We start from the raw sequence: 22,693 nt of genomic DNA, 5'->3' as shown, positions 1-22,693 counted from the left end.
GGTCATGCCCATCTCGGTCTTGCTAGAGGAAGATGCCTTCTGCTACGAGAACAGGCACATGCCCGACGTGCGGAAACATGCCAGAGAGACCTCGCTGTCCAACTGGCAGCACCAGTGGGACAGCTCGGAACATGGCCGGTGGACCCATCGCTTGATCCCTAATATCGGATCCTGGATGGATCGAAGACATGGTGAGGTGGAATTTTGCATGACACAGCTCCTGACTGGTCACGGATGTTTAATGCAGTACCACCATCGGTTTGGACACGTGGCTTCGCCATCCTGTCTAACCTGCGGAGATATAATAGAGACGCCAGAGCACGTAGTGTTCAGCTGTCCAAGGTTCGTAGAGGTACGTGCTAACATGCTTGCCGTCTGCGGACCAGACACGACAGCCGACAACATCGTGCAGAGGATGTGCGAGGATGCCAACATTTGGCGCGTGGTCAGCGATGGGTTCACGCGGATCATGACTGCCCTGCAGAGGAGTTGGAACCAGCACCAGTCCGCGACCGGTGTAGGGTGACTCCTTCGTCGGGGAGCACCTGAGTAGTGTGCGTCCGACCCTGGCAGTAAAGCATACAAAGATAAGACTTTACCTTCTGCGTATGCCGAGCTGCTAGGTACGTCGCGCGTCTGTGTGTAGGATACTTCCATCGTTATCGTCGCGGAGTATCCGAGTCGAACGCGCCCTCTGCGACGGAGGCTGTGTGAATAAGACAAGACCTTCTCCGCAGTCGAACTTGTAGGGGGAAGAGTATTCACGTCGCGGAGTACTCTCGGGTAGAGTGGTCTCACGTCGCCGTTGAATGAGCCACCCGAGTCGGGTAGGATGACGTCACCGTCGGGATTCATCTGAGTCGCAAGCGTCTAAGACCCGTCCGTGTGCTGTGACAGGCGCGAGTCTAGGATAAGCTGCTCTCGATTAGGCACACGGCGGGCAAAAACCCTAGGCTTGTCAGCCAAAAAGGGAGGAGGAAGACCGGACCACGGTCGGAGTAGAATGTCCTTTCGGCGGGGGGCATTCGAGTAGTGTGCGTCCGATCCTAAGTAGCATTAAAGCATACAAAGATAAGACTTTACCTTCTGCGTATGCCGAGCTGTTTAGGTACATCGCGATCGTTGTGTAGGATACCTCTACCGCCGCGGAGTATCTGAGTAGAACGCGCTCCCTACGAGGCAGGCTGCGGCTATAAGACTAGACCTTCTTCGTAGTCGAACTCGTAGGGGGAAGAGTATATAAATATACCCGAAATACTCTCGGGTAGGGTGACTTCACGTCGTCGGCGGGTGAGTCACCTGAGTCGGTGTAGGATGAATTCTTTGCCGGGAATCATCCGAGTAGTTTTTCGTAAAGCCCCGGACGTGTGCTGTGACAGGCGCGTGTCCAGGATAAGCTGCTCTTGACTGGCACACGGACGGGCAAAGAGGAGAGGGCCTCGAGCCAAGCCAGGCGGAGCCAAGACCTCAAGTCGTTAGAGGAGAGGTCATTGGTCTCTTGCAGTAGTCTCGAACAGAGGCGGAGCGCACGTTTTTCGTGGGAACCAAGCTAGTCTCGATCTGCGAGTAAAGGCCGGATCTCAAGTCGTTAGAGGCGAGGTCCTTAGTCTTGAATCGTAACAAGAGGCAGGGTATATATGCTGGAGTTTGACTCGAACTGGAGTTTGCCGAAGAGCGCTTAAGCGCGGACTTGGTCTCCCATCTTGGGTACAGCCTTCGTTGCAGGTCCGGATGGGAATTATGGCCAGAGGCCCCAGGTGGACTTTATGGCGTAGGGGTACATAGTATCATGAGTCGTAAAATTGCACCCATGGACCCAGAGTAGCATACTGGGGGGACTCGGTCGCTCGCCGTGCCTTGGAATGCAATCCGTAAAAAGGATTTACCACCTGGGTGATCAACTAATAAAAAAAAAGCTTGCGTGAATAGCCGCAACCGCTCCGATTTCCCCTGAAAAATTAAAAAAAAACCTAGGGAAAGTTGGGGATATTTAGCCGTTTTTAGATTTTTGAAAAATTTGTCTAGCAGAAATTCCGCAAGTAAACGTTATATTGAAATTTGTCAAAAAGTATGGATGTTTCGAATCAAAACGAAGCCCAGGGTTTGAGAAGTTCCCCCATTGACGCCAAATCGACTCAATCTTATAATCATGAACTTTATTTTGATAAGCAAACATCACCGATAATCAAAATTCTAACGCCCTAAGGCTTTGTTTGTTTATTTTTGTGTCCCTACCTAGTATTTGTACAGAGCTGGAATGTTTTGCATCCCCATCATGATGGCTGGGCCTACTGATGTTGGTGCTGTGCAAATTGTGTGGGAGAAATGGCCTAGCCTTTTGAACGGGATATTGACCTGAAAATCGCGTGTGCGGAGGTTTACCCGTAACCTTAACCGTGATATTGATGCGTGGGTGAATGGGCAATTCGTGGTAAACCGATTCAATTTTCATAATTCATAAAGGCTACACCCACAGTTTGGGTGTTGGGGTTGAACTTGAAATGTATTGCATGCTTATTTTCGATATCACTGCACCGTTCATTGAACTGAGTGGGTTGGAGATGATTAATCTTAGATTATTTAGAATATTTATTCTTAAATTTCAAATTCTATTGTTCTATTATTAAACACTTTCAGTAAATGTATAAAAATAAAAAAAAGACAGTTTTATGGAAATAACTCGATGGGAAGGACAACGTTCAATAGTTTCAAACCCCCATCCTCCAAAAAGCAACTAAGATATGCATAGATCCGTAGAGATTGCACCACCAAAACCGAATCGATAAATTATGTCTGAAATAGACCAGATTCTCAACAACCGCAAGAACAAATCCTGGTCCTCTGCCATTTGTTTGCTCAGAGCAAATCTTGTATAAATAAATAAAATGGCAAGCCGACATATGTATGTACAAATGTATGCATACCGCAGGTCATTGAGAGCTTTTTTGTGACTCGGTAATCGATGGGATCTCCAATTTCATCCGACTGAGACGGGTTCAGTTTCATATTGACAATGACTTTGGACCTACGTTTGGATATAAATGAAACATGCTTCAGACTTAATGGCATGAATCGGTGTCAATTCAATGGTATTTAATTTTTTTTTGTGAATCAAATTCCAAATACTGAATAAACAGTCCATGGTTATGTTCGAAAAGAATTGTTTATTTGAACTCTCGGCTTAACTAGGCTATCATAAATTTCACTTATTCCAATGAATCAAAATGGCTCAGGAGGGATGTATATTTTTTCACTCTAGCGTACGAAAGTCGGCAAGATGAGCGTGGATTATTTTTCAGCTTTCATCCCGTCTTGTTCAAAAAGGTATCACGAAATACAGGAGAAATTCGAATGAGGATAATTTTTGGCTCAGGTTCTACTTTTGCTATGATTTGTTCGTTTGCTTCATTTTGACTACAGGTTATTGGCTAAATCAAATTTAGAGTTAATAATTAAGAAGTAAAAGTATCAAAATAGATCAACTAACTGGTCGCAGTGATAAAACAAAAAAAAAACAAGTTGAAATATAATGTAAATATATTAATTTTACATAACAGGTTCACCACCATGGAGTGAAATTAAGGTAGTATTTTCGGCACATTAATCGTGTCAATAATTTTATTTTATTTTAAGCATACCTTTGTTGTGAAAATAGATTAAAAAAGTTTTAAATTTTTCTATTTTCAATTTCTGAACGACATATTGTGTGCTTAAAACTCTGAATGGAAAAATATGTTTTGGTTATATTATGTTAGACAAATGGTTGCTCATGATTTTAGTGTGATTTGTGGAAGAAAACTATTCTGGTTTCTAATTTTACCACTTGTGCGGCTTTTTTCAACTTCTAAATCGATCAAAATATTATGTTTTGCTAGTTAAGAAACGATGTTTTGGGAAGATTTGTACAATAGCTGGTATCTAATTTCCATAACTTTTCAAAGCATTATTTTTTATTTACATAGTATTCCGTCTCACGACATAACTTGACGAACATAATTCCTAAAATTCACTCGGTTCATAGCAACCGTTCTCCAATTTCTCGGGCACCCCACGTTCGCCAGATCACGCTCCACTTGGTCTAACCACCTCGCTCGTTGCGCCCCCGCTCGTCTTGTTCCTACCGGATTCGTAGCGAACACCTGTTTTGCAGGACAGTCGTCCGGCATTCTCGCAACATGTCCAGCCCAGCGTATCCGGCCAGCTTTCACCACCTTCTGGATACTGGGTTCGCCGTAGAGTCGCGCGAGCTCGTGGTTCATCCTTCGCCTCCACACTCCGTTCTCCTGTACGCCGCCAAAGATGGTTCTTAACACTCGTCGCTCGAATACTCCGAGTGTACGCAGATCCTCCTCGAGCAATATCCATGTCTCGTGCCCGTAGAGAACAACCGGTCTAATAAGCGTCATATACAGGTTACACTTCGTACGAGGGCAAAGTCTTCTCGACCGCAGTTGCTTGTGGAGTCCATAGTAGGCACGACTTCCGCTGATAATTCGCCTCCGGATCTCACGGCTGGTGTCATTGTCTGCGGTCACCAGTGAGCCGAGATAGACAAAGTCTTCGACTATCTCCAGCTCGTCGCCGTCGATCATGACCTTGTTATTACTGGACAAGCGGGTTCGGTCGGTCTCGGATCCGCAGGCCAGCATGTACTTCGTCTTGGACGTATTAATCATCAACCCAATCCTTCCTGCTTCGCGTTTCAGTTTGCGGTAGATCTCCTCCACCGCCGCAGATGATCTGCCGACTATATCAATGTCATCGGCAAAGCAGATAAGTTGACTGGATCTGTTGAAAATCGTGCCCCGCATTTCGCCCACCGCTCGTCGAATAACACCTTCTAGCGCCACGTTGAACATCATGCAGGATAGACCATCACCTTGTCGAAGCCCCCTGCGCGATTCGAATGAACTCGACAATTCACCCGAAATCCGCACACAGCACTGCGTTCCATCCATCGTCGCCTTGATCAGTCTGATTAGCTTCCCGGAAAAGCCGTTCTCGTCCATGATTTTCCATAGCTCGTTACGGTCGATCGTGTCGTATGCGGCTTTGAAGTCGATGAATAGATGATGCGTAGGGACTTGGTGTTCACGGCATTTTTGGAGGATTTGCCGTAATGTGAATATCTGGTCCGTCGTAGACCGTCCCTCCATGAAGCCGGCCTGATGACTTCCCACGAATCTGTTTGCTTGTGGCGTGAGGCGGCGGAGTAGGATTCGGGACAACACTTTGTAGGCGGCATTGAGGACAGTGATCGCTCGGTAGTTCTCACAGTCCAATTTGTCGCCCTTCTTGTAGATGGGGCATATTACCCCCTCCTTCCACTCCTCCGGTAGCTGTTCTATGTCCCAGATCCGGACTATCAACCGGTGTAGGCAGTCGGCCAACCTGTCCGGGCCCATTTTGATGAGTTCAGCTGCGATGCCATCCTTCCCAGCCGACTTGTTTCTATTCAGCTGGCGAATGGCTTCCTTAACTTCACTCATCGTTGGGAGTGGCTCCTCTTCGTCGTTGGCTACGCCGGCGATGTACCTTCCCCCACCGTCTTGATCTCCTGCATGTGCGCCGTTCAGGTGTTCATCGAAGTGCTGCTTCCACCTTTTGATCACCTCACGATTGTCCGTCAGGATACCCCCGTCCTTATCCCGGCACATTTCGGCTTGCGGCACGAAGCCTTTGCGGGATGCGTTGAGTTTCTGATAGAACTTTCGTGTTTCTTGGGAACGATGCAGCTGCTCCAGCTCCTCGAGCTCCTCCTCCTCCAGGCGGCGCTTTTTCTCCTGGAAAAGTCGGACTCGCTGCCTCTTCCGCTGTCGGTGATTTTCCACATTTCGACGGGTGCCTCTTTGCACTACTGCCGCCCGCGCGGCATTCTCTTCGTCCATCACCCTCCTACACTCCTCGTCGAACCAGTCGTTCCGTCGAGATCGCTCCACATAACCGATGACGTTCTCCGCAGCACTGTTGATGGCTGTTTTGATGGTATCCCAACAGTCCTCGAGGGGGGCTTCGTCAAGCTCGCCCTCTGCCGGCAGCGCTGCTTCGACCGATTGCGCGTAGTCTGCCGCGACCTCAGGTTGCTTCAGTCGCGCGATGTTTAACCGAGGCGGGCGCCGGTTTCGCTTGTTGTTCACTACGGAGAGTTTTGGGCGCATCTTCACCATCACCAGATAATGGTCCGACTCGATGTTGGCGCCCCGACAGGATCTGACGTCGATGATGTCCGAAAAGTGCCGGCTGTCGATCAAAACGTGGTCGATCTGTGATTGAGTTTGGTACGGTGATCTCCAGGTGTACTTGTGTGGGAGGCGGTGCTGAAAAAAGGTACTACGTACGGCCATTCGTTTGGAGGCGGCGAAATCAATGAGTCTGAGGCCGTTTTCGTTGGTCAGCTGGTGCGCGCTGAACCTTCCAATTGTCGGTTTAAATTCCTCCTCCTGGCCGAGCTGAGCATTGAAATCCCCGATGACGATCTTGATATCATGTTTTGGGCAACGGTCGTATTCACGCTCCAGCTGCGCGTAGAATTCGTCTTTGTCGTCACCGGTACTTCCGAGGTGAGGGCTGTGCACGTTGATGATGCTGATGTTGAAGAACCGGCCCTTGATTCTCAACCGGCACATTCGTGAGTTGATCGGCCACCACCCGATCACGCGCTTTTGCATCTTTCCCATCACTATAAAAGCTGTTCCAAGCTCGTGTGTGTTGCCGCAGCTCTGGTAGATGGCACGACCATCTGGATACGTTCGTACCGTGGAGCCCTTCCAGCATACCTCCTGCAGCGCTACGATGTCGAATTTGCGGCTCTTCAATTCGTTGGAGAGCACGTGGGTACTGCCCACAAAATTTAGAGATCGGCAGTTCCATGTTCCAAGTTTCCAATCGCTAGTCCCTTTTCGTCGCGTGGGTCTTTGCCGATTTCCATCCGAAATTTGTTGTTCGTTATTCGTTGCTTATGTTTTTTAGTAGTCACAGGCTCGCAAGGCCCGCAGCTAACCCCACTATCTCGCAGGAGGACCGTCGTGATGTTGCTGTTTTGGGTCCCGAACACCACCAGGACGTTGTTGCACTCCGCACGCCGCCCCTAACATGGAGAACAGACGCGTACGAAGCCCCCTAACTCATTCTGCATGCGACCAAAGCATCCACCGGGGTTGGGTACCCGATCTCCGCTAAGGTTGCTCGCACCCCAGCTAGTACCACGGGGAGGTAGAGAATCGGAGTTGCAGACAAGAGGTGATATGACCACTACCCGAAGGTTGGGTGTATGGGGTCTCGAGTTGCACATTGTCTACTTCACTAGCCAAGTCACTTTTCAACTTTTCAAAGCATATGTATCATGAAGTTTGTATATCTACAGTTGCGTTCAACAAAGAATGAAATCACGCAGAGCAGCGCACAAACTTCCAACTTTGACAGAATGCCATTTCTCTCACAGTTGAGATTTTATCATGAAATTTTCACACAAGCTAGATAAATTTATAAAACATTCAATGAGTTTTGAGCATTTTGCGGGCACTAGGAAGAGAGATATAGCTATTTAAGTAAAAATAGGGAACAGAGAGATTGCCGCACAAAATTAGGTAAGCTGTAATGTAAAGTTTTTATTTCAAAATTTGATTAAATTATGTGAAAAAGTACTTTATAGTATGTGCCCATTTTTTTCAAAATCGATCGTCTTAATAAAAAGCTAAGGCAGGGATTGTATATGAGGTTGGTTTCGGGATAATAGGTGATTTCCATATTGTTTTATGATTGTATGTATGGAATCAATGTTTTTGCTTTTTCTTCTCCGCAGTTGATTTTTTTCCGTTCTCAAAATGCTTTAAATTCATTCAAATGTCAATTTTACAGTAGTAGATGATATTTAAGGTTAAACTTGTGTACTATTTCTCACAGATTGAATCTATGAATATACGGAATCCGTTCTTAGGAAGAAAATCGACTTTTACCCTGAAACCAACCTCATATTCAATGCGTTTCAACTTTTGATGGCGTTGATCGATTTTATATTAAAATCTTCCACAACTAAAATGTAATTTTTTTTTAAATCTCTCCAATTTATTTAAGATGAAAAGCTGAAATTTGACTAAACTTTATAAAATTTTGTAAAGCAATCTCAAATTTCCCTACTTTTACTAAAATAACTGTATCGAAAAGAAAGGAAAGAATGAAATTGAAATTTCCCTTTGTTCGTCTCACTTCAACAAATTTCAATTTCGAGGAGTTCCTTTCATTACTTGAATGAAAGTGAATTACAAATTATAGAAACATATTTGAATATCTCGAGAGCTTATCAAACGGAACCAAATCGGGCATGCCAAGTTATATGATAGGAAAAATATTTTTAAGATGGATTGAAATCCCTCTCTTCTTCCAGTTTGGAGGTAGAAAAGGAAAAGGGGAGCTCCCATACAATATTTCGCACAATTCGAAAACTAAGCTAGCAAATTGAACCATATTTGACAATGGTGGATATTTTGGTACGAGAAATGTTTCTATGATTATTTGGGACTCTTCCTTCTTCGATTATGGAGATACAAAGGGGAGAGGGGGTCTCCCATACAATTTATTGCATTATTTTTTTAGCCAATAAGGCCGGAACAAATTTCAAATCCTTCTTTTGTCACTCGGAGTTGGAACATCGCGAGGGGGGGGACAATAAAAAATAATGTGAAAAACAAATAAAATAGAATAAATTTCACGGAAGCTTGTATGCAACAGAGTTGTATACAATATCATTACACAAAACCTAAAAAAACAAGTAATTTTTCATCGAAATTCAATAAAATCAAGAATACAAAAGGTGAAATAACTTCCATCTTCCAAAATTTGTTTTTTCGCGTTGTAATCTTTTGGATTCTTGAAATTTTTCTCGAAATTTACATTAAATACTTGAAACTTTATTTATTTCCCCCTTCGGGTTTTTGGAAATTTCGAAGGGGGGGGGGGGGGGGGGTTGACAAAAGAAGATATTGATATTTGTTCCAGCCTAATGCAAATGAACTTTAATTGACAAAGAAAGGTATTTAGATTCGAGAAAAGTTTCCACGATTTTTGAGACCCATCTCTCGTTTCATTGAGGGATGAGAAGTGAGGTGAGAACCTGCTATACAATTTTTTGCATAACTCAAGACTAAACAAACATTCGAAACCAAATTTGGCAGGGCAGTATTTTTGAGCACGAGAAATAATTTTTCTTATGTTTCGAGACCCCTCCCACTCTACAATAGAAGTAGGGAAGGTGAAGGGAAGCTTTCATACGACAACGGATATTTGGGTTCAAAAAAAATTCCTACGATTGTTCAAGGCTTCTTCATCCTTTTAGTTATACGATAGTAAGGACGAAAGGGAGCTCTCATACATTTCTTTCCATAACTCGAGGGCTGATATTGTTTCCTGCAATTCTGCGGGCTGAGCAAATCAGGCCAAATGTTTTTAAATCTGATAAAATCTATGCAAATGATTTCGAATTTTTCAACACAAAATCCAGACAAATCTCAAAACAGAAAAAAAAACAACAAAAAACTGAGAAAAACACCTCAGATTTAAATTTCCAAGCGTTCAAATCGTTTTCAACTTAAAAAAAAAAACACAATTCAGATAAAGCTTGCTCAAAAAAAAATTTTCGCCTGATTTAAATTTTCAACAATACATAATACATCACTTTCTTTTAATTATAAATAGAGAATATCTAAGGATATGTAAATTTTTTCTTCACATTAATGAAAAAAATTACAATTTTTACCGCAGCTCGAAAAACTTTTCTTTGTTAAAATTTGAAAAAATTTCAGTAAGTATCAGTTTTTGAAAGAAAATTTGCAGTACCTACAGAATAGGAGACAAAATAAAAAATATATCCCATTTTCAATGTCTAGGTAAAGACCGAAAATTTGAAAAAAAAAAGAAAAAAAATCGAAAAGTATTTTAATAAAAATTTTCTCGAATTTTGCTAAAAATTTGACAAATCAAACTGGGCAATCTAGAACTCTCACTTTATAAGCATAAGTGTTAGTATGAGGTGCGAAAAGTTAATGTTAACTTTTCAGTTTTATTGAAATGTGAATTGGTTCATATCTTTTTCCGAAAATCAATTATGAAAAAATAAAATATTTGCTAAAATTGGCATTCATGTCTCTAAATAATTTCATTCAAGTCTCAAATTTTGAATTCGAATTCTAACTTTTCAAACTGACCTATCCAAAGTTTTATACATTAATGCTTAGAAAGGTACTCTATTTTAAAACTATCTTCTTCTGAATTTAATATCCTGAATTCTCATAGATGGATTTTCTCATAGATGGATTCTGAATTTCATTGAGTGGTTCTAGGAAAAAAAAATCATTATGTTCTAGATTTTACAATTTATCTTCTAGGTTTTAGAATAGAGATACAACTCATTGAGATTTTCTAGTCTTGCATTTTTCTGTTTCTACAGTTTCCTGGTTTTATGCTGGTAGTTTTGAAAACTCGAGATCTTTGTTCAAGGTATTTAATTCATTTGGATTCCTTATTTTAATCTTTTTGAATGATTTAAGTGTTTGATTGGAACATTTAATTTGAATTTTGAATTTATGTTTGCTTATGAAAATTTTGGATCATTTAGATGAGCAGTTTGACATAAGTTTCTGTTTTATATATTTGATCAGATGTTAACCTTATGCTTATTATAATTGCAAATTGGAATCTGTATCACAGTTTAAACATTTTAACACATTATGTGAAAACAATTTTCTGTGTTATTGAAAAATATGAAGTTTAAACAAACATTTGGATTATGAATAATAAATTAAGCAAATCCTGCTTTAGCTCTGATAGTGATTTTGGTTCTCAATCTTGTACATGAATTTCATTTGAAATTTATTTTTCAAATCTTGAATTGAAATTATGATTTCAATTCGAAACACTGAATAGTGGTTCTCAAAAAAAAAAAATTAAAATTTAAGTTTTAAATTTACTGCCGCCGACCATGGTTTAGAGGATAGCGTTCAAATCTTCTAAGCCAAAGGTCATGAGATCGAATCCCGGTCCCGGTTACGAAAAATCTTTTATGGCAGTTCCGGGAGCCTCCTCACATTACAGGGAGAGGGCAAATATAATCCAGTTCTTTATTTCAGATTTCAAACAATCGTTGTAAACACATTTCAGATAAAGTTTTGAAAAAAAAACTTTTGAGAAATTGAAATTACCAGGCCACTCAAAACTAGATTCGATAATCCATCCGTTAGTTATCCATCACTTGAAAAAAATTTAAAAATTTATCACCAAATTACCTTTTCAAAATAACTAGTGTTGATTCTCTACACGGTTGGTCACCTTAAATTTAACGTCACATCTTTTCAACTGGTTCTATTTTGAAGTTTTGTTAATGTTGCCAGTCTACCAAGTTTTGGGCCTTGATATGTTTAGGAGGGAAAATGTGTAATGGTAGATGACTCCATAATGTTCAGCCCTTATTCTCTTAACTCTCAATTAGTGTAGATGTTTTAGCCAATTGTAGAAACAATTAAATGTTAATGTTACTTTTTATATGTTTGCAATAATTTTGCATTTATTCGATTGAGCCTAGAAAACATTCGATCCGCCAACATGGCGTAAGAAATTATCCCTGGAAAAAAACATTTTGTTTTTTTTTGGTGCCGTGACCAGGATTTGGTGGTTTTCGCTGGAGTACATAGTCCTGACACATCAGCATTATGCCACCATCCTACCGATTGGTCCAACCCTAGATTCATCACGCTACCACGGCCAGAATTCAAAGTGACGCTATTCCCGAGAAATATAACATCAACGCTACCAAATCGTTAAGCTGCCCTGGCAAGTGACCTTGGACCTCAATCCGTACGTTGATACCTAACTGCGCGCCGATCCAAGGCCCATATTACCCAAGTAAATTATCCCAGTTTCCGATACGTTGTTAACTAACTGAGTACCGATCCAAGGCCCATGTTACCCAATACTTACTAGCTACCAAAGTTTTCTTCTGGCACTTTGGGAGTTACTGCGCTAATCATGCCCTGAACATCCATTGCCGAACTTTAATCCAACGACGTACCCAACATCCTGTCATCAGGTGATACAATTCTTGTTCCCGATCAGTGATCCGGCTCGGATGGGTAGTACTGAATCCAAAATCAGCCATTCGAGCACCTGCCGTACTGACTGTCCGGTCAGTACTCGCTCTAAAGTACATCGCAAGTACTTTGAAGCTTGTGTGCCGATCACTGATCATTTTGGCCAAAAGATGACAATCCAGTTCAACACGCATTCCAAAGTCGATGTCCAAGGTGATCCGAAAGTCCGAAGTAGGTCCAAATCCAGCAGTATCCAGAATCAAATAAACCCGTACCAGTCCAATCCACAGGAAACAAACGAACTTGTGAACCCAAGTACGAAAAATTCCAAACAGATCCAAACCAAAACAATCCTAGGGTCACTATTATAAAACATTCGTTTTAGGTGACCAGTATGTTGAATCTCAACAATAATGGTCACCCTGAATCGAACGTCACAATTGTCGATGGGTTACCCTTTGTATCGTACCCATTTTGTTGAGTGCTTATGGTTGCCAGTTTGTAAGATTTCCCCCATTTATTTCTTGTGTTTTACGCGCGAAAAGTTGTAATTATGACGAAACATGAATAAACTTTCTCTTTTTAAGTCTACCGTTAACGAGACAAGTTGTCTTTTCATTTAAACTCCGAAATCCTTCGAAAAGTCTGAAAATAAACAACTAGTTTTTAATTTTAACCAACGATTATATTTGTCTTTTTCAATATAACATTTTAGGTGACTGTTTTTATTTGCTTAAACTTCGAATTTGGAGCTTTCATTTTAGGGGTGAATTCTAAAAAAAAACACAAATTTTTTAAAAACTTTTAAATGTATGAATGGAAATTAATGAAACTTTTAGTGAAGCAATGTGGTGATGTGATGTGCACATGTACACAATTTGGTGACAACCTGTCAAGTTGTTTTTGAGATAGCGTTCACTACGTAAGCTCATGGACTAAAAGTTTCGGTTAGGATCGCAAAAATTCCAGGAAAGTCCTAATGGAAGACACATAAACAGCTGTAAATCAACTATTCGACCGAAATTCAATAAATATAGAATGAAGACTGCCTCAAAATGCGATCATTTTCCCTGCGTAGTACTTCAAAAGGTCTAATAAAGTTGATTCTCAGTTTTAGTAGGATCTGGAATCATGTCATTCTGCGAAAACTGTGGTGGAAGTCAAATATGTTGTTTTTGAGCCGAAGGAGAACAATCGATTTATCTTGTCATAACTTTGACCAAATTAAATTTTTTGAGTAGTTTTGAAGATCAAAGTTCAGAAAACAGAAAACGCTAGGAAAAATATTCATGATTTAAAAAGGGTGGTTCATATTATACGTTATAGATGGCGCACATGATGCCCAAAAGTTTAAGACGAAAAACTTCTTCATTGGACGATATTTCAAAAACCACATAAAAATCATCACAAAAATTTGTACATGTACACGTTACATAACTATGCAGATTCACTGGAAAATTTAATCAATTCTTATCAATGCATTCAAAAGTTATTCACAACACAAAGTGTGCCATCTTTTTCGATTAGACCACTACTATATCTAATATATAAAGATGAGTTGGACTATATATGTTTGTTTGTTTGTATGCACCTTATACAAATCCACACCGCTGAACCGATCAGCCTGAAATTTGGTACAGAGATGTAGTTGAACCAGGGTAAGGTTTTAGTAATAGTTATGAGCCCCTCCCACCTAAGAAAAGGGACCCTCCCATACAACTTTCGGTTTTATTCACACGAACCAAAAGTCATGGCACCCGTTTTGGCAACCGCGTTTTTTCCTTTGGCGGGGTTATTTTCACCATCACCATGGGCCGGGCATTAGAAACGACCGTCCAGGAGTTCACGTGTACTGGAAAGCAAATCAAAGCTTGCTCAGCATTAAAAATTTGAACGGTAAAATTTTGGCGGGTGTTTTTTCCTCCTACTGTTCAAAGCACGTGGTACCGGTACGAGATATTGGGATGCAAAATATGGCTACATTTTGAATTGAAAAATACAACTAGCCTGTTAGGAATATATTGACTAAAATTGTAGTGGCTTTCGAAGTGTATTTTATTAAACGCCGCTGGCGGGTCTACAAAAAAATACAGTGAACTGAACAGTAAACAATAAATTTACTTTTTCAGCCGAAGAGCTATTTTGACTGAGTGTTGAAAAACTTATGAACCGATTTTCATAAATTCCAGCTTTTAAGAGCCAACCATTTTCATATTTTTGGGATTTTTTATAGAGAAAGATAAATTAATTAGATTTAGAGTTATAAGTCCAAGGCTGCGATTTTAACGCTTCGTTAGCCTTCAAGAAATTCAAACGAAGGTTAAGAAAATTGATTAGGAAATTAAATCTAAGGTTTTGGGTTATATACAATTCAATTTCATTGGCCAATTTCTTACTTCTGAGTCATTTTTGGTCATCAATGTGACTTGATAACATTGATCACTTTTCGCAATAATTTCATGGGATGATTGTTACCAAAAATGGAAACATTGAAATATAACTCAAATTAAATCTATTTCTTAAAATTCTAATGGTAACTTCGGGTCACAGATAGTTTATTTTCATATAACTTCAAAAAACTATTAGTGAAACTTTCAACATTTAAGAACAAGCAGCTCATAAAGCAGTGGGATTTTCAAAAGCACACATACTATTGAAAACATGCAAAGTGAGTTTTAAACATGGTTCAACAATTTTCGAAAGTCTTTTTTGAAAATTTCTAAGTAAATAAAACTTGAATATACCATAGTACATGGAGATCATTCAACTCCAAAACAAGATTTTTATCAAATGGGGGATGTGAAAGTTTAACAAACGGTTTCAGCAGCTGAACATAAAAAAAATCAGATAAAAGCTATTCAAGCTTCCTTAGAAATGGTGGGTGAAAAAATGTTTGTTATGATAGGATGAACAAGCAATCAAGGGAAATAATTTTAAATTTCTTTAAAAACAAACCTCATAACCTTACAAAGTTAACATGGCTTAAAATAGACAAAATTTCTTACATATGATGATGAATTTAAAGCTTCCAAAATTTTGAGAAGTTCAACGACTCATTTTGATTTTTATTTTATGCGAACCCGAGCAAGGCCGGGTAAAATCAGCTAGTAGTTAATAAAATTAATATGTGGGATTCGACGAGTAAAATTATTCATACATCGAAATTTCTCAACTTGCTCTTCAGAAAATTCCAGGTAAAATCATTTAAATGGTTTCAAGTATCCTGAGAATGATTTAAAGAATTTCCGTCCTTTCGACAGAAATTGTATGGCGCTTTTTATTGTCTTGAGGCTTACTTTCTGTTTATCGAAATAGTGCACTCCCAAACGACAATTGAGACACTGATGAATTTGTAAGGTGGTTTTCCGCCGGAATTTTCCACTGTGAATCAACGTCACTGTTAAGGAAAACGATTCTGTTTGTTCATAGTTTATCGTTTCCTCCCGGAATTATTCTTTCCAGGCTATTTTGATACACTATGTAGAAGACTGGTTCAAATTTGCAAACGTTTCTAACTTTTTTTTTGTTGTAGTTCTTATAATACATTTAGATGAGTTGCAATCAATGCATAAACATAAATGAAGTTTTTTCATTATCCGTAGTTGAATGTGGCATAATCTACCAAACCGCAAACAACGCTGGTGGGCTTGGGATTGAGTTCTCCCCTCAGAAAACGGAGATGGTTGTTTTCTCTAAGAAACATAGACCTGCCCAACCTAAGCTTCAACTCCTAGGCAGAACGATCACTCAATCGAGGTGTTTTAAGTATCTTGGGGTTTGGTTTGATTCCAAGTGTACCTGGAGGGCCCATATTGAGTATCTGAAAGGAAAATGCCAACAAAGAATCAATTTTCTCCGATCAATCACTGGCACCTGGTGGGGAGCCCACCCAGAAGATCTTTTAAAATTGTATCGAACTACGATTCTCTCAGTGATGGAATACGGTAGCTTCTGTTTCCAGTCAGCTGCCAAAACTCACCTCATCAAACTCGAGCGTATCCAATACCGTTGTCTTCGCATCGCTCTGGGCTGTATGTCCTCAACGCACAACATGAGTCTTGAAGTTTTGGCAGGAATACTCCCTTTAAAAGATCGATTCAATTTACTATCACTTCGGTTCCTCATCAGGTGTGAGGTCATGAACCCATTAGTGATTGTAAATTTTGAAAGGTTACTTGAGCAAAATGTTCAAAACAGATTTATGTCTATATACCATACCCTCATGTCAATGCAGGTAAACCCTTCTTTGTATTCTCCAACTCATGTTTGCAGCCCTGACTACGATAATTCTTCTGTCCAGTTTGATTTGTCTATGCAGCAGGAAATTCGTGAAATCCCGGATCCGCATCGTTCACTTTTGATCCCAAGAATTTTCGAAGCTAAATTTAGACACGTCGATGCTGATAAAATGTTCTTTACCGATGGATCACTTATAGAGGAATCAACGGGATTTGGAGTGTTCAACGAAATTTTCAGCGCCTCTTACAGTCTTCAGTCACCATGTTCTGTGTACATTGCAGAGTTAGCTGCTATTCATTGCGCTCTGGATAGTATCGCCACACGATCTGTTGAACACTTTTATATTATAACTGACAGTCTCAGCTCCGTTGAAGTAATCCGTTCAATAAGACCAGGAAAATACACGCCGTACTTCCTCGAGAAGATACGCGATACGTTGACTACTTTATCAAGACGTTGCTTTACCATCACTTTTGTCTGGGTCCCCTCACATTGCTCAATAGTAGGCAATGAGAGGGCAGATTCCCTTGCAAAGGTGGGTGCGATGGAAGGCAACATTTATCAACGTGAAATCGTTTTCAACGAATTCTACTTCTTGGCTCGGAGAAACTCTCTTGTCAACTGGCAGCGTAGATGGGACGAGAATGAGTTGGGTCGGTGGCTGCACTCGATTATCCCAAAGGTAAGCCTTAAACCCTGGTTTAATAGATTCGACCTGAGTCGGGATTTTATTCGTTTATTTTCCCGTCTCATGTCTAATCATTATTCCTTGAATGCGGTACTCTATCGTATAAATATTGCTGGTAGCAATTTATGCGGTTGTGGCCTAGGTTACCATGACATAGAGCATATTGTTTGGTCGTGTGAGGACCATCTTGTCACCAGAACGAATTTCATAGACTCCCTTCGGGCCCGAGGAAAACCACCCCACGTTCCAGTAAGGGATGTGTTAGCTGTGATGGACTTGGACTACATGTTCGAAATATATCTTTTCCTAAAAGCTATTGATCTCCGTCTATAATTCTTTTTGTTTTCATATTTCCCTATCTATTTTCTATTCTCTTCAAAAAGTGTTTAAAAAGTGATCTAGACCTAAGCAAACGATTGTAAAAAAAAACAAAACGAGTTTGGCTCCTTAAAGCCTCAAGGTATGAGCCGTTTCAAATAAACGAATTACAAAAAAAAAAAAAGAAAAACAACGCTGGTGTCAAGTGTTTAGAGAGAAAACAACGTCGAACAAACACACCGAAACTTACCTTTTTTTCCGCTGGACTTGGCAGAATCAGACGTAAATCTAGATGAAACGACTAAGCGTCGAGGCGTCGAGCTGTAGAAATCCTGTTTTCGGGTTTTCGCACCGGAAGTTGTTTTGCCAAACTCCTGCTCACTAGTCAACCTTTCTTCCACAGCTAAGAAGGGGGCTACTTTCCTACAACTTTACGATTCACGTGCGTCTCGCAGCGTTGCTCCAAACGACCGTAAATCGTTTCCCGGAAAATTGAAAACTTCCTCGAAACGGTTCGGTTGGCTGTTGGCTAACACTTTGTTGTGGTTTCTTCCTTTGGAATAACACACCTTGAGAGGGCCTGGTGGCAAAATATACGGCCTTGGCAAACTTTTCCCGTTCCAATCGACAAGCTTACGCTGCTAGATTTGCGTTCAGCTTTGAGCTATTGGCCTATGAAAACATCCACACTCTACTATTCGATTCGTTCTCTGCCTTCCGGAATTCACTCTTGCTTCACTGGCACGGAATTTCTGGAGTTGATTTTTCGTTTTTCTTTTTGCTCTGCTAGACTTTTCCCAGCAAAAAAAACACCTAGATTTAGACACACGCACACCGAATCACTTCAAGGATTTTGCCAACTAGGGGCAACAGGGCCAACAAACACTGACTGGAACAAACTCCTGTTATTCCCAGGGGTAGCCGGATGACACTCTCTGGCAGCAGCAGCAGACAGACTACTGACTACTTAATGGCTCAATGGTTGAATGGCGGCGGGGGAGTAAAGGAGGACACAACTACTAGCTGTTGTCTTATCCAATATAAGGAGCCTTTCTGGAAACTCTCGGGGAGCACACGTTCTCGGACCTCGGACGAAAGTGAACTGCGACCCACGAAGCCGGAACGTAGCCAATTGTACCGTTCTGGGAGACCCGAATCCTATTTTTCCGAAACGAGAGCAAGAGAAAAAAAGGCAAAAAATCACCTCGGTTCCCTTTTTTCGTGATCGTGAACGAAATCCTACCTCAATGAAAAGCTCTAAAGCCGCAGGATGGAAAATTCTACCTTTCCAACACAAAGATTAGAACTTTCAACGTAAGACACCACTTGAAAAGCTCTCTCTTTCAAAAGTTCGGGAAAACAACGATTGCGCATGCCCGGTGCAGTTCGTCATCGTCATTCATTGCTGTCATCATAATGGAAGCACCACTTGGAGTCTTTTTTTTTCTCTCTTAACTGGATACGTTTGTGTGGATCCTGTGGAAGGCTTTTGTTTTGAATTTATGAACGGAAGCAGAGAACCGTGACGGATGGAGCAGACAATGACAGTTTCGCCTCGTACACGGAAGGGCAACTTGTCCATCCTTTTGTCGTATACGATTGTGCTGCGTTTTTCCGATAGAAGCAAACTTGTTGATTTGACGACTTTTAAGTATATTTTTGCTAAGTTTTTGGTTTGGATTTGATATTAAATCTGAAAAGAATAGCCAAAATAGCCAAAATATAAGTTTTACTGGTATGGACTCTCTACCCTCTACCTCCCTAAGTTGCTACATCTTACGAACTACCATAAAAAACTGTTAGTATCTTTATAACGCCACATGTTACATTTTGCTCCATTAGTTTGATGAATTTTCGGGTTATGTCAAATATTCGTACCCAAACAAAATCTCTTTTGCTTGATATATTCTCAATTTAAGACAAAAACAAGTTTATTAGGGAGCCCTCCCTCCCGATTGAACGAGGTAGGGTTTTATAATAATTTTACCCATTTTCTCGTACAAAAAACCCTCTCATAGAAAATTTCGTTCCATTGCACAGTAAGGATTTTTGATAAAAAAGGACCTATTCCTGTGACGATCGTCTTTAAAACTGTACTTAGAATAGGGAACTATCTATTCTTATGCAAAAAACAAGAAATTTACACTGCTTTCTGATAAAATGAGTCTGAACGCCTCATCTTGCCATATTTCCCCTATTTATTTGGGTGTTAAGGTATAATTCGGACTGTAGCTTTCTACCTTGCTACAAAAATAATGAAATAAAATAATGTACTTCAAATTTTTGTTTTAACTACGGCAAGTGGCTTATTTTGCCTTTTTTCCCCAAAATTAAAGCCTATGAAAATGACTTTAATTTAACGTAGTAAAACTAAGTGTAATCCAACATTTTTTTTTTTCGTGAATGATCATTTTTTGTAGATTTATTCATCCTCAAGCTGATCGTATAGCTTTAAAGCAAAGAAATGAATAGAAAAGACTAAATAGCTACAGCTTTCACCAAGTTTTTTGAAATTTGTTCAAAAATTTCACTGTTACTGTTACTGTTAGCAAGCAACTTTCATACGAAATGCAAAAACCAAGTAAATTAATGTAAATTTTTTTTTGCTGAACCGAGTGGTGTGCTCCGCTTAGCGCTAAGCTTACGAATTCCTCTTAAATCGAGCGATATTAAAAAAAAACATTATATCAAATAACAATGCATTAGAAAATGCACAAAAAAAAATTAAACAGAAGTAAAAATCATTGCTTAATCGAATGATGTACACCGCTTATCGTTACATTGACGAGAAGAGCCTCAATCACCCCGACTTTCCCTAAAATCAGGTGATGTGTACCAAAAAATGGTACCGTAAACTGGGGGAACTTTGATCAACATGGAATTTCTGCAGATAATTATCATTAACGAAGGCAAATAGGCTGAATGAGGTTTGTAGTTGGATATCTATATATATATATAAAGCAGTTTCTGTTGATATGTTTGTTTGTTTTTTTGTCCTCTATAGCCTCAGCCATCTTAAGAGCTAGAGAGCTGAAATTCGGCATGGATGCTAATTAGGACCAGGAATGATGAAAAATGTTTTCAGATTTTTGATTGACCCCTTTTAAAAGGAGTCGCCCATACAAGACAAATATTGTTTTCGCGATATTGGCGTTATTTTTCGTCGGATCGTGACAAAAATTTGCACATAGAGTTTTGAGAGATGAGGAATTTTTTCCAGGTATTAAATTTTGTGTCAGGGGTCGGCAAAAGGGTTGGTCAAAAGGGGTTGTTCATATGAACTGTTCAGTGTTTATACCATATTGACGTTATTATGCATTGGATTGATATAAAAATTTGCACATGAGTGTTTGGAGAGACGAGCAATCGATTACAGGTATTGAATTTAGGGTCAGGGGTCGTCCATATCAACTTTTTAATGTTTTTACGATATTGGTGTTATTATGCATTGGATTGAGATGAAAATTTGCAGATGGGGACTTTAAGGAACGGACAACCGATTCCAGTTATCAAATTTTGTAAAAGGGGTCGGAAAACGGGGTCGTCCATATCATGTTGATGTTAATTTTTTTTGCAATATTGGCGTTATTATAAATTTGTTTTTGATGAAAATTTGCATGACAGTATTTTGAGGAACGATCATCGATTCCAGGTTTCAAATTCAGGGTCAAAGGTCGGCCAACGGGGTCGTCCATATTTACACTGTTTTTGCGATATTAATGCTTAAATACATTGGATAAGGATGGAAACTTGGCACGTGGGAGTTTCAAGGAACTAGTAATTGATTTCAGGAGTCGAATTTTAATTCAGAGGTATGCGAAAGGGGTCGTACATATACAGTACCGTTCATAATTGTATAGAAATTGGCAGCAAGCGCACTGTCACTTCGACTTTGAACTTCCATAACTTTTTACTCTGATGATATTTTTTGACCAAATTTTTTGCGTTAGATAGATCAGTTATCACACTATTATAACAAAATTTTATTGAAATTTTGCACAGTGATTGTTGAAATATGAAGCTAGCATGTCTGAAGTTTTCGAAAAGTTCTATCGATTAGATCAAAAGTTACGCGAGGTGCAATTGAAGGCTTACAAACAATAACCTCTCCTGGTAAAATTTAGCATTTAGAAGCAAATGGGTTGTTTCATATGAAAATTTAACTGTTTTTCTTTACACAGGTATAGTTTAGGAGTTTCTTTCATGGTCATTCTATGATAATTTTTGGATATTTAAAAAACGGACATTTTATATGAGAAAGCCTGTATAGAACAAATGGCTGAAAACCCTATCAAATGATTATGTTTGAATAAAAAAAGAGCATAGGAACAGTGGTAGAACCCAGGGAATTGCAGGAAGGTTAAATTTCATTTGTTATTGAGGCCAAAAAATATTGAGAAATGTTTATAATTCTTGCCCCTAAATGTATTCAGCAACATTGTCCATCTTTTGAGTATATTTGTTTTTGAAATCAAACGGTTAAAAATGACATTGAGTTCAAACAAAAAATTACTTTTATTAATGTTTTAAGCCTTCTGTGCTGATTGGCATCAAAAAAACAATTTTGAAGATGTTGAGATAAGCTAAAACCATAGTGATCAAAGTTACCGCGAAACATGAAATCTGGTTTTGTAACAAACATTTAGTTGTAGCCACTATTGTCGTTTGAATATTCTACTATCAATGATCATGTTTTATACTCCTTACCTCAGTAAGTATTTTAAAACTTTTTAGTGTTACAAAGAAGCAACCCCTTTTTAAATATTCGAAAATGAATTGAAAAAGTGATCAAAATTCCCCCAGATTACGGTAGTAAAAAATGAGCAAGCATGCACAAAAATGAATGAATCATATGTTAAATTTATTGCTTAAGTGTATTATCAACACTGGTTAGCAATTTCTTCAAAATTCATTCGTAAATTCATACAATATAATTTAATATATCCAAATGAGAAGTATCAGCAAAGTAACAGATCGTTATATTAGGTGTTACACTTACTGTTGAATATAATAATAAGCATCGTTTAAAACTCAGTGAATGAGAGCAATCCCAATTGCCTGAGTTTCCACTGGATTCATGCAATATACTTAGAAAAAACTTTGCATCAAATGAGAATGCTTCACTAAACGAACAAAACTTATTGAATCATGCATTAAACTAATAATTGTTGGATAGAATTTACACCACTAAGCGTTAAATTAACGAAGAAAGCCTCAATTGCCTTTTAGAGCAAATTCATACGATATCCTCAAAAAATCATTGTAACAAACGAAAATTCAAGAGAGCTGTGCAGCATCCTCTCAACTTGCCTTTAAATTCCAAGCTGTTCTCTCAATTCACTTGGATTTCTTATCAGTAACTCAGGCTGTC

General features: G+C 39.6%; 1 protein-coding gene across 2 annotated transcripts in view; it reads right to left on the bottom strand.

The window, feature by feature from the left end:
* LOC129746956 (prohormone-3-like) overlaps nt 1-18,443 on the bottom strand; it is a 169,585-nt gene extending 151,142 nt beyond the window's left edge. For both annotated transcript variants that reach the window (XM_055740929.1, XM_055740930.1), the window contains exon 1: nt 17,573-18,443. The gene's annotated coding sequence lies outside the window, so the exon portion shown is untranslated. The remainder of the gene's footprint in view (nt 1-17,572) is intronic.
* Nucleotides 18,444-22,693: the final 4,250 nt, after the last annotated feature.

The sequence above is a fragment of the Uranotaenia lowii genome, chromosome 2 (assembly GCF_029784155.1).
Source record: "Uranotaenia lowii strain MFRU-FL chromosome 2, ASM2978415v1, whole genome shotgun sequence".
Classification (NCBI taxonomy): domain Eukaryota; kingdom Metazoa; phylum Arthropoda; class Insecta; order Diptera; family Culicidae; genus Uranotaenia; species Uranotaenia lowii.
This window is presented reverse-complemented; position numbering and strand designations above follow the sequence as displayed.